The following is a 12273-nucleotide window of genomic DNA, read 5'->3' on the forward strand; positions in this document are numbered from 1 at the left end:
CTTGTGTTGTTTGTGTTGTCACAATTGCCCTTTTCTTTTTGTCTGTTTGTAGCCTTCCATCGCTACTTACTTGTATTTACATCTGTTTTATTCAATGAAATTGACACAGCCTTGTGCCATTCGTTCAAGAAAAAAAAAAGCACCATGCAAAACCAACATTAGAAGAAGGTTGTTTGGTCATACATATTTAATTGGCATACTCACACAAAAAAAAAGGGATGTGAATGTTTTTGTGATCTTCAAGAACAATAATCAAAACACTACAAATTTCTACACAGAGAGCACCTTTAAAGGGCAGAGTATTTTCTAAGCATACATGACTTATCAATAGACTACTTCTTTCCATAGTCAAATGATAAATGATCAAAATGTAATGTTAACGGAAGAAACAACATGTCTTAATGAAGTTACATAAAACCTAATAAAAACTGGTACAGTAGACCTGAACAAACAAAAAATAAGTACAGTAGAATACTCGCATCATTATAACACTCGCATACTATAAGCTCAGTAGATTTCCTTCGTACAAAGCAACTGCAGAAAAATGGCACGCCTCCACTGAATCTGTGAGCGTGTTGGTCCCTGGGTCATAGATCTGTAAAAACCGCATGCCTTCATTGAACTGTATGGTGTACTGTTTGACCCAGAGACCTTTAGCAGAGTCCATCAGAATCCAAAAATCCATACTGGGAGCTGGGCCATGCACAACAGCTAAAGAGCCATTCAGGTTGGCTAATGTTAGCTGCTTTATATTTGGAAGGTCCTTGAACACCTGAGCAGCAGCATCAGGCAAGCTGATCGGGGGGCCTCGCATAGATGGCCCCCATTTCTCAGTTTCGAAGTCAAATGTAATTATCAAGTCTTCCTCAGTAACTCGGTCATCATTAGTGATAGAATGATGCGGATAAAAATATAGGGAGTAGATGACTCCATTAATTACCACACTGGTGAAAATACCAAAGTGAATGCCTTGATCGAGGGGCGCGACTGCCCTCCACCCTGTGCGGCTGCTACCGTTGACTGTGCAGACCTCGAACAGCTGCCTTCCTGCAAACTTAAGGCAAAAATAGAAAAGCTTCCGGAACACCTTGTATTGCCCTGTGCTGCTAACCTGACCAAACAGATATCTGGGTTCTGAATGCAAGTACGATGCGACATCCCCATGTTCTGTCTGGTATTTGATACACAGCCCCAGTTGCTGGGTTGAGGAATTGATCTGGTAAGTAACACACGTCTCCAAAATACCGGTTGCAGCATCGGTAGCTGCTGTTGCTGCTATCGATTTTCTTGAGACAGACGAGGTCAAGGGCCATGCTAACGACTCTCTGACCCGGCACGCAGCGCACCTGCTTCAAGATTTGCCCGGACAGATCCATGATGTTGACGAGCACGTCGGGCCCCTCATCGACGGCGGCGATGATGAGCGGCCCCGGGTGCCGCGTGGCGTGGACCGCGGCGAACTGCGGGTCAGAGAGGATGGACCGCCACAACCGGCACACCGTGCGCAGCCGGCAGAGGAGCTTGGCGGGGAGGCGGAGCAGGATCTCGTACAGGGAGTCCAGAGGCAGAGCGCCGATGTTGGACGCGGCGAGAGCGCGCCTCTTCGGTGCAGCGTGCGGCTTGTACGACGACGCCATCGCTGGGAGGGATCGGGAGGGAAGGATCTTTAATTTGTGAGGATCGCATCGAAGTGGCCACACCAGGAAAGATTAGATCACCGGCACCGCGATCGGAGAAGGTGCGCAAACGACTTACCAGGGCGATCGTAGTTGGTTGCCGTACCGGAGCTAGCCGGCGGCGTAACGATCGGCCCTGTCGCCTGAGGCGGTGAGGACTTCTATTGCCTCGCGCGTGGCTGCGGCTAAGGATGGCAACGGGGTAACGTTCTCTTCCTCAATATGGAGAATTCATCTCTTCCCGTCCCCGTTAACTATCTTGGTATAGATTCTTACCTATCTCCGTACCCGTTGGGTATGAGTAAGGTAACAGATACCCGACGGGTACTGCATACCCGATAAATAAGGATATTTGGGGTCGCAGCTTTGTAATCGGAGATATTTTTTCTTCACCTAGGTATAAGTGTCGGAGTCTCGGAGATGCCGGAGTCTTGGAGATGCCGAGGAGAAGGAGCGAGGTTGCGAGGAGGACGAACAAAGGTTGCAGAGAGACCGAACTGAGGAAGCGAGGGGCACGAGCGCTCGTGAGGCAAGCGTTCTTGTGCTACTGGCGGAGATGGTGAGAAAAAATTGAACTAGGGTTCCTAGTACACACAAACTATATATATGATTGTTCAGATTTGGGCCAAAATACCTATGTTGAGCTTCTTTAGGCCTAATACTCGTATGACAGCTTAAATAGTCGGGTTCCTCAATGGGTAATAGGGACGGGTAAACAGGGAACGTTCCCGTACCCGCTATACCCGTCGGGGATGGATTCTTGCTCATTTAGATGCCCGCAGGTAAAGATATGATCCCATCTCCGTCCCCTAATGAATCAAATACCCGTCGGGTATCGGGACCCGTTGCCATCTTTGGGTGCGGCGATCGGTAGGGCCGGTCACCATCGTGACGGCGATGAGTCAGGGTTTGGGCGTTCGAGGACGATGACACGACGTTGTTGGGCCGTGGAGCTGCAGTGCCGTGCATAATTCAGGATTCTTTATAGGAAAAAAACCCACGTTACCTATTCAAATTTTATGAAAGTCTGCTTTTCTCTCTGAACTCTAAGCCAGGTAATCTATCTCTCTTAACTTTTAAAATCATTCGTTTTACCTCCTTGACCTGTTATAAGCGATTTTCAAAGGTGGTTTTGTCTTTTTCTTTTTATTTATTTCGGCTGAATCTTTGAAAAATCATAGTAAATCACAAAAAAAATCATAAAATAGAAAATATAATTTTGTTGGACTCCACATGAGTAGATTTACACAGTGAACATATAATATGGTATTCTTTAGTACAATTTTTTTACTATAGCTTTAGATTTATGCTTTTCTATAATTAATTCATAACTACAGTTTCTATAGTTCAATTGTGGTGGTGAGCTAATTATTGTATACTTGAATTGTAGTAAAAATTCTATACTCATTGGATCATGTATAACTTAGTTACAAATTTTATTTAGGTGTATGCTTGTTAAAAAGTATTTATAAATATTTAACTAAGTTATACATGATCCAATGAGTATGAAATTTTTACTACAGTTGAAATATACAATAATTAGCCCACTATAAAATTTTCACCGCAATTAGACCATAGAACTGCAGCTATGAATTAATTATAAAAAAAACATAGATCTAAAGCTAAAGCAAAAAAATTAGACTAAAGCATACTATATTATATGTTCACTGCATGTGGAGTCCAACAAAATTGGATTTTTATTTTATGATTTTTCTATGACTATAATTTTTCAAAGATTTAGCCAAAATAAATAAAAAAGAAAAACACAAAACCGCCTTTGAAAACCGCTTATAAGGTTAAACGAATGGTTTTAAAATTTAGGGAGGTGGTTTGCCTGGTTTTAGAGTTCACGGAGGAAAAGCAGACTTTCGCAAAATTTAAAAGAGGTATTGTGGGCTTTTTTCTTCTTTCTATGACCTGCCCAAGGCCCAAGGCACATGTCAACTCCTAACTTAAGCCTTATCCACTGGTCTTCCCCATTTCTCAACACGACCCTTCCAGCTCCTTCTCCTCTCGTATCTCCTTGCTACAGTCAGAAGGGCGGCGAGGATTCACTCCTGGCGTCGATCTCGCTGGCTCCTACAGCGTCCAGCGACCGTTCCGGTGCCGGAGGTGGAGAGGAGCCGCGGGATCGATGGCCGGTGTACATACCCTTAGCCTTGTTAGCTAGTTTAGGGTTAGGGTTCTTTGTTTCTTTGATGGCTGCGCGATGATTAGTAGGTCCAGGTGGTGCTCGCAGTGTAACAGAACCGACCAAATCATAAGAACGTAAGTACAAAAACAATCACCGAAGCGATCAAATTCCTATACTTAAGCTCCCATAATCCCGGTAGTCCGGAAATCACGAAGGATTTCAACCAACTCTCGACATACAAACCAAGATCGTAATGATTCAACATAACACATCATCTGTTACAACATTTCACAAGTAGCATTCGGATTACATCCATCAAAGTTGAATTAGAATATTACAAACCAAGTTTTAGTGTGCGGAAGCAACATAGTTTAGTACAAAACATCATAGTTTTCAAATACATTGCCAAGTCTGAGTCATGTCCCACAAAAGCATTATCAGGTACGAGAACTAGTAGAGACCGCGCCCAACGGTCTAGTCTTCATCCCCAGCTGGGAGAAGGCAGTACTTGCAGCAACCAAAGTAGAACTGGTCATCTGCAACAGGTGGGAGATAAACCCCGAGTACGAGAAGGTACTCAGCTAGACTTACCCGACAAAAACAGAAATAAAGACACCAAGGATCATGCAAGGCTTTTTAGGTGGGCTAGCTTGACACAGTTGCAGAAAAGAGCTTAAGATTATGGTAACCAATTTAAACTTAACATCAAGCTTATCATTATTTACCTGTCCACTAGATTAGCACCTGTACTAGAGCACTCACTTATTAGGAGCAAACAGTATTAACCATAGCAGGTATAATAAGGCTGTCATCATCATATCATCATTGCCGAACCATTATGTTATTAAGTGTATCTACATTGGAGATAAGCCCGTCAAGTTCTCACTAACCGGGAGAGACGGCGATTCGAATCGAATTATAACTCAGCTGAGGGGGTATTCCTAACTCTCACCCTGGCATACTTAGCAAGGGTAGCCGTGGGTTACCTTTGGTACAACTCAGGAACCAAATTCGCGGGTTCGATCAGCGCCAGCGCTCTCAGGGATTACCCTTCTGCCAGGACGATCAGGACTTTTAAATCACCTGCCCTTGGACTCACGCCTACGGCTCCCTTCCGAGGCGTACTTTATACTTATCGACTCCCGGCCTGAGTTGAGCTACTCGGCTTCGCAGTCGGTCTCCAGACCCAGCCAACTAAGAGAGAGGCATGCGTTCAACATGAACAGAAAAGGCTCCAAGAATCAGTCCTTAAGCGACGCAGACGGAGTCACTATAAACCGGCAAGCCTCCGTCCGGTCTTCATTTCAAATTAAGACTGGTTCTTTTCCACGATAGCAAATATAGCCAACCGTGCCACATATATATTCCTATATCTCGCAGGTGACAGGAAATCACCCGACTTCTACCGCATTTAAGCAGGGCTAAGCACTACTCGAGCCTGAGCTACATAGGATTCAGGGTAACAATATCTGGACAAGGAATTGGGTAACCAATGCAGCAAGTGTTTGCATCCAACACCTAAACTTAATGCAACAATATATATATATGTAACAATAATACTGTACTGCATTTCGGAAATTAGGAGGCTTAATATGCTCCGGGGCTTGCCTTTCACAAAGTTGCAAGGACGGTGGTCAGGGCACTCAACGGCGACCTCGTCTGGCACTTCTCCTGAAGGCTGCTCCTCCTGAATCTCCGGTGTCGGCTACTGCTGCTCGCTCGGCTCCTCGAATTCCAGCAGGGTTACTCCTTCTGGTACACCTATTGCATGCCGATGCACAAGATAATTATCATGGATGCATAAGGAATGACATGATGCTCATGATGAATGAATCACAATGGTTGTTTATGAAAACATCACTGGACACTCGTTTACCGAGTAATTAGCTCTATTCAAATCACTTTAAGCATGTATCCACTTAACTTAAAGACAAGATCAACTCACCTAACTTGCATAACCTAAGGTAAAGATGCTCATCTTCAGTTAAAGGCCTAACACCTCGGAACAGTACCATGAACTTAGAATAGTAAAGACATACTTAAAATAACAGTTAAAGCTTCATATGCAACAAGTAGTAACTTAATTATTTAATGATGGTGCAAAAGCCTAATTTGACCAAACCGAGTTTACCAACTTGTTTTTCATACCTAATAAACATCAGAAAGTATAGTGTCAACTTCTAAATAATTATTTAATACCCTTTTCTAATTTATCTAGTTAATTAGGTGATTAAAGCAATATATAGTAAAACTATTCAGAAAAATCTACAAAAATTACAGTAGCTATCTCATGCTTCACATAGGCTACCATAAAAATTTCAAAGCCATTGAGTAAGTATAACAGTCTCCACAAAAATGATAAGGCATACTAGCTTAAAATGGCATAATTAAGAAATCCTAATGAAAAGTGTCAAGCAACAGATTTCCCATTTTTCCTAGCATCCTTCTAGCATAAGAATAGCACCCATCAAATTTCACCTTTACTGAATCTATAGAAAAATTATGAAAATTCACACAAGATCCACCTATTAATAAAAGGAAATTCTATAACTTAAAAACTACACATGCACTAGCTCTGAAATTTTTACCAGAGCTTCAAATAAACCAAAATAGAGGACCCACAAAATTTCATAATTTTTGGACCACAGAAACTCAAGATAAAATTCAAACAAGTTTGCATGCTTCTAAAAACACATTTCAAACTCCTATTTAATTCATCCAAATTTTCTAAAACATGTGCTCATATTATATTTTTATTAAATACTAGACATGACCAGGAACTTAACAAAATTAGAACCACATCATTTGGATCTATATACTAGGAAATACATATTTTAGAATCATGCACATAAATCTGTGAAAACAATAAACAAAACAAATAAGAAACAAAACTCAGCCACAGTTGGGCCGACCCGAAGAATCACGGCGGCCCGCGAGCGCACAGGCGCGGCCCAGAACGCGGCTCAGCCCAAGCTGGCTTCCCACTGCGCACGTCAGCGACTGACAAGCAGGGCCCACGTGTCAATGACACAAAAACAGAGCACGGCGAGGGTTGACGGTGAGATGGCGATAGCTCGCCGACGGCGAAGCTGCCGGCAAAACTAACCCCACCGGGGGTTTCACCACACCATCCCGCATCGACAGAGGTTCATGGTTAGGGTAGAGGTGCACTGGAAATGGTTGATCGCCGGCCATGGCGGCTCGGTGGCGCAACACAACGGTGCGCCGGCCGGCTCCGGCCACGGCTGGCCCAGGCGAACGGTTCTACGGCACCCCGGAGCTCAAGCGATAGTACTAATGCTAAGATAGGGTTAGGGGGGTGCTCGGGAAGCCTAGCCACGGAGAGGTCCGTGCGACGGTGGAGTTTACTCTGGCGAGGCTCACCCGCAGGCGACCTCCGGGCTGTAGCGGTTAGATGGGGTAGGACTAGAGACACTACGAGGCGCGGTGAAGACAATGCAGAACAAAGGGGGCACGGAGGGCCGCTGATCAGCTCGGGCCACGGCGAGCTCGCGCTCCGACGAGGCGCCGGACATGGCGGCGTCGCAGAAATGGCCACAGGACTCTCACCTAGCCACGGACACAACTGCGGAGAGCTCGAGCGAGTAGAGCAGTGGGGGACACTCCAATGCGCGCGAGCAATTTCTCCGGGACGGACCGGCGGAGGGGCTGCGCGACGGCGAGCAATGGCGGAGCGGTAGCTCCGCTGCTACTGCGCTTCGGCTGAATGGAGTAGGCGAAGGAGGAGGGAACAAGAGTGAATGGAGAGGCAGGAGGATGCGGCTTCAAGTGGAAAACATCGGCAGCGGGTTCAGGCCAGCCACGGCACGTGGCCTGGGCGGTCAGTCGGCCGTCGACGCGCGGCGCCACGCGGCCGTCGACTTCTGAAACGGCAAGGCACTGTAGAGTCTGAATTCTTCGTTTCAGTAACTAACCGAACCGACTGACAGAGCATGTTTGACGATCATTAACTCCTAATCCGTGGCGATCCAGGTTAAGGCGTAGTTAGCAAAGTTGGAGACCTACATGAGTACTATAAGTTTGCTAATTGGAGCTTGAACTAGTTTGGCTTGGTTAGTGAGATACAGTGCTCCAAACATCAGCTCATGAAACTGAAATCTGCTTGGGACTTAGAAAAAATTTGCTAAGTATGAAATCAGCATGTACATTTGACTTGTGGGCCATGTTTGAGCATGTTCTAGCCATTTTCATGAGTTGGTCATAAAACAACTTTTGTTCCTTGATAAATTAGCTACAACTTTTGTAAAGAGTGCACAGCCATGCAAAGCTTCTAAGCTGGACTTTTTAAATAGTCAAACTATGACACTCCTAGAGTCAATTCAAGTCAAACATGCAATCAAGGGCATTTTGGTCATTTTGATCTATATGAACAATGTCCAAACAAGTAACCTAAGTGTAGTTAAGGTGTAATAGACCATGATCAACCATTTTAAAAAATTGTTATACCACTTCTAATGATCACATGTGATAAAGAAAGTAAAACAAGCAATTCATTCATATGTTGCAATGACATGTCTCACATGTTTCAAGACCTTCTTGTCATTTTATAATTGCCACATTACTACCATGTTGCCATGTTTCAAGGTATGAGAGTTTCATGTTGCATTCCCATGTTGCACTACTACCACTCTAAGCAATCAAGCATGAAACACATACAATTTAAAATGTTGCATACGTATGTTTCAATGATAATGGCATGATGACATGGATAATGCACATGTTTATGAAATGACATGCAATTAGTAGAAGCCAAACACCTAGGGTGTTACACGCAGGGTGGAGGCGGCACTGCGTCCATGTGATAAGCTTCTCCAACTCCTCTGCCTCGCTGGTGTGTGCTCTGGTGCCAGTGAAGAGCTGCAGAGGTATGAGCTCGCCGGATCTGGGGACTTGGCTGCTCTAGATCTTGTCGGGTTCTCTTTTTATCCCTCCCTTGTCTTCGTCGACATTTGCATCGATGCTGGCTTCTCCAGCGAGAGCCTTGGGAGGTATGTCTACCAACGTGCCGAGAGATCGGGTTGGCTTTTGTTTCCCACCTATTCTGGTGGTTAAGTTCCCCTTCGGGTTATGTCGTGGTCCGGTGAGCCGGGTTTGCTGGAGGTTCTTGAGGCGCCACATTGCTTGTCTCTCGGCGATGCGATGGCCGGTGGCCATCTTGTTCAGCCACGGCGTTCAGCGACTATAGAGCAGGTCAATGTGTTCGGTGTGCTGTTCTTGGTGGCAACAAAAATTTGTGATGTTTCTTCGTCGGGATGGAGGTCGGCTTCAAGTTGCAAGTACGGTGTGTCTCCTCTCTATCTTTTAGTGCGACGGGAGCGCGTCGTGTGGCTGCTCCGACCACCGACGAAGAAAAGGACCAGGAGGATCTTGCAAGGACCAAGTTGTAATTTTTCTTTCTTTAAAGGGCTAATTATTGTATGCTTGAACTGTAGTAAGAATTCAGTCTGTATATGAATTTGGCCATAAATACTCAGCCCTAGCAAAACCTGAATTAAACAAGTGAAGAGTTGAAAACAAATAATGGAACAGTATTATCAAAGAAATATAATTTCCTTGCTTTCTTATTTTAATGCCAAATAGAATCAAACCAAAACGATACAAATCTGATCTGTGGCATATATGAATCCCAGATTTAGTCATGGTACAGAATTCTTAATTTCTTCCTCTAGCAGATGGTGTTCAGTTCAGAGCCGAATTGATCTTGTCCAACAAGAAGATAAATGCTTCAAATTTCAATCGATCAGCTATCTGGTCTGTTCGTACCAAATTAGATTTGCGAATTCTATCCTATTAGCTAAGCTACTAGTGTCCTAAGCTTTACATTTGCAGCTTATGTCGCTAAGAATGCAGTTTGCCCTAAATTATGCCCAGCGACCAAAAAGCTGAATATGGGACAGAGGAAAAGGGATGTCAAATACACAAATATATTACTTCAAACAATGAGAATATGTGGGTTCCCTACTCAAGAGCTGTCAAGTAAAATGGCAAGTTCAGCGAAATCTCTTAATAGGAATCTTGCTACCAAACCGCGGGCGCCCAATAGGGCCACGTCGCCCGTTAGCCCTCTAACCGTTGGATAGAGCTAGCTCGTGATAAGGACCGTTCGATGCAGATCGGTTCGCGTCCTGCCCGCTTCATAAACGGATCCGAAACCTCACGAAGCCTCGCGAACCCAAAAACTTGTCGCCTCGCGCCACTATCAGCCGTGCCTCCCTCTCCGCTCCGCGCCTCTGCCGCCGACCACTTCTGCGAACGCCCCCCCTCCCCCTCTCCGCCCTTCGACAATTGCACACACGACCAACAGTTGCACGTGCGGTGTGGCGGTGGCAGTGGAGATAGAGAGCCCGCTGTGCATCAGCGAGGCGAGGCGACCGCAACCACCCGACAGCGATGCGGCACGGTATGGCTATGCCTCACCGGCGAAGCACGGCACCTGGCGTGGGAGCCCTCCGCCTCCCTCCTCGACTGGTCACACTCGCCTGGCGAGGTGGTGCTTGATCTCGCCTCGCCTTCTCTGCTCGTCCTCAAATGGAGTCAGGCAAGTGGCCATTATTATGGAGAAGGTGAGCGTCGCCACCGCGAGGAAGAAGCCAACCAGTGATGGCGTGCGCAGCTTCCCGTTGCCCTTGTGCTCCCTCACCAGTAGCTATGCAGCGCCCTTGCAGCTACTAGCGACAGCGCGCACCGCATGCTCGATGAAATGCCCACGAGATTCGGCTCCGTCCAGCAGACACTTCATACTTTGTATATGTATATATGTAAGTATTCTTTTGCTGATGCAAAACTTTTGCCTCTGATTCATTGTCATATAATAATTTTTCAATCGTTTTCCATGATGAAAGGCCTCTCATACTGATTTTGTTTCCCTATCGGCCATATTCTTTTCAGGTGTTCACTTTGGCGACGAATCCTTACAGCACACAAGTCTTAGGACCTAGGAGATGCGGCAATCTAAACCAAGTTTGGGTTGTCGTCTGGAAGGAGACTGATTTCAAAGACTGAGCTGATCAACATGCCAGCAAGGAACATCTCTGTCGGCGCGCACATTTTACGCCATATGGTGGTTACTTGTAGTTGTAACCTTGTAGGTTACAATACGAGCAATATTAATTGGTACTCTTCTTTATTTCTTCTTAATTTCTTATTTCCTCTTTATTTTTGACTTGCATGAAGAAGGGGAAAATTCAGGATTGGCTACACGGGAAGTGGGATAAGGTGCAGTGACATCAAAACGAGATAGGGAGGAAGAAAGAGTGAAGGAACTGAAGAAGGTTAGGGGATTGTCTCATGTTATTTTTTGCAAGCACATTAATTACCTATTCCCTATTCTGTTATTATACTAGTCTTTTGTTCTCTGCATCTATTTTACAGCCACTTAATATGTATAAGATCTAAGTAAAAAAAGTCCAATTTTGTTGTGTAGTCGAAAAAGGTTTTATAATTTCGAATCTCCAGATCCAATATTTGACCATGTCATGAACTCAAGCTTTGAAATTCTATTTATGAAAATTGGCATGGCATGATCTAAAATCCTGAACTTCCATTTCTGCAATTTAGCAATTTTTTATTTGGAATTTTTGAACTTTGAAAACAATACCATGATCCAAAGCCCAAATCTACCATTTTTAGAACTAGGCACATTTCTGTGGTCTTAAATTTTTAGCATGGAGCTACCCTGCTTGTAGAGCCTACAATGCAAGATCAGAATTCCAACGGTACAACTTATGCTTCTACTGTCATGTGCATGGCTGCATGCAGGGGTGCTCCCAAGGCAGCGCATGGCCTGGCACAGCCCGAGGAGGCTGGTGGCTGAAAGGGCCAATGTCATTAAGGCTATTAATAGCAATTAAGGAGCAGCTGAAGGGGCCTCAAGTATGAAAGGGCCAGAGTCTGTGCGCCTAGCAGAGAGCTTAGCTCCTATATATTATAACCAGCATCAATGGAATGGATTAAGCAATGAAGAAACAAGTTATCTCCTACCTCTCATCTACTTTGTCTTCAATCTCACCTCTGTTGCGGTAGCCAGGCAAAAACCCTGGCACCATTACCTAGCCTTGGGAAACCCCCAAATACTTTAGTCTCCCTCCACGCCGACTTTGCCCGGCCTTCATCTTGGCAATGGTTATCCACCCTATCCCTCGTATGAACTAAGGTTCACAACATCTGGTATCAGATAGCTTTGGTTTCGATCCATATCCATGGCTTCTGCTGTCAACGATGCCATCGGTGCCCTTGCTGATGGGATGCGCCGTCTCACAGAGGACATGGATCGCTTCGTCGTGATGTTCAACCGCTACGTGGAGAAGTTAGAGCATGAACGCCTTGCTGCGGTGCTGCTTCAGGCGGCAACACGAGGGCTCCTGGCACGCCGGCGGGTGCGGTCTCTCCGTGAGGAGGCTGTAGTCCGCCTACAAGCGGTGGCGCGAGGATTCATGGTGAGGC

The 12273-nt window shown here is 45.3% G+C and overlaps 1 pseudogene; it reads right to left on the minus strand.

Annotated features, from left to right (window-relative positions):
- Positions 1–420: 420 nt before the first annotated feature.
- Positions 421–1714, minus strand: LOC136506618 (putative F-box protein At1g32420; annotated as a pseudogene).
- Between the last annotated feature and the right edge of the window lie 10559 nt (positions 1715–12273).

This window comes from Miscanthus floridulus, chromosome 15 (assembly GCF_019320115.1).
Source record: "Miscanthus floridulus cultivar M001 chromosome 15, ASM1932011v1, whole genome shotgun sequence".
Lineage (NCBI taxonomy): Eukaryota > Viridiplantae > Streptophyta > Magnoliopsida > Poales > Poaceae > Miscanthus > Miscanthus floridulus.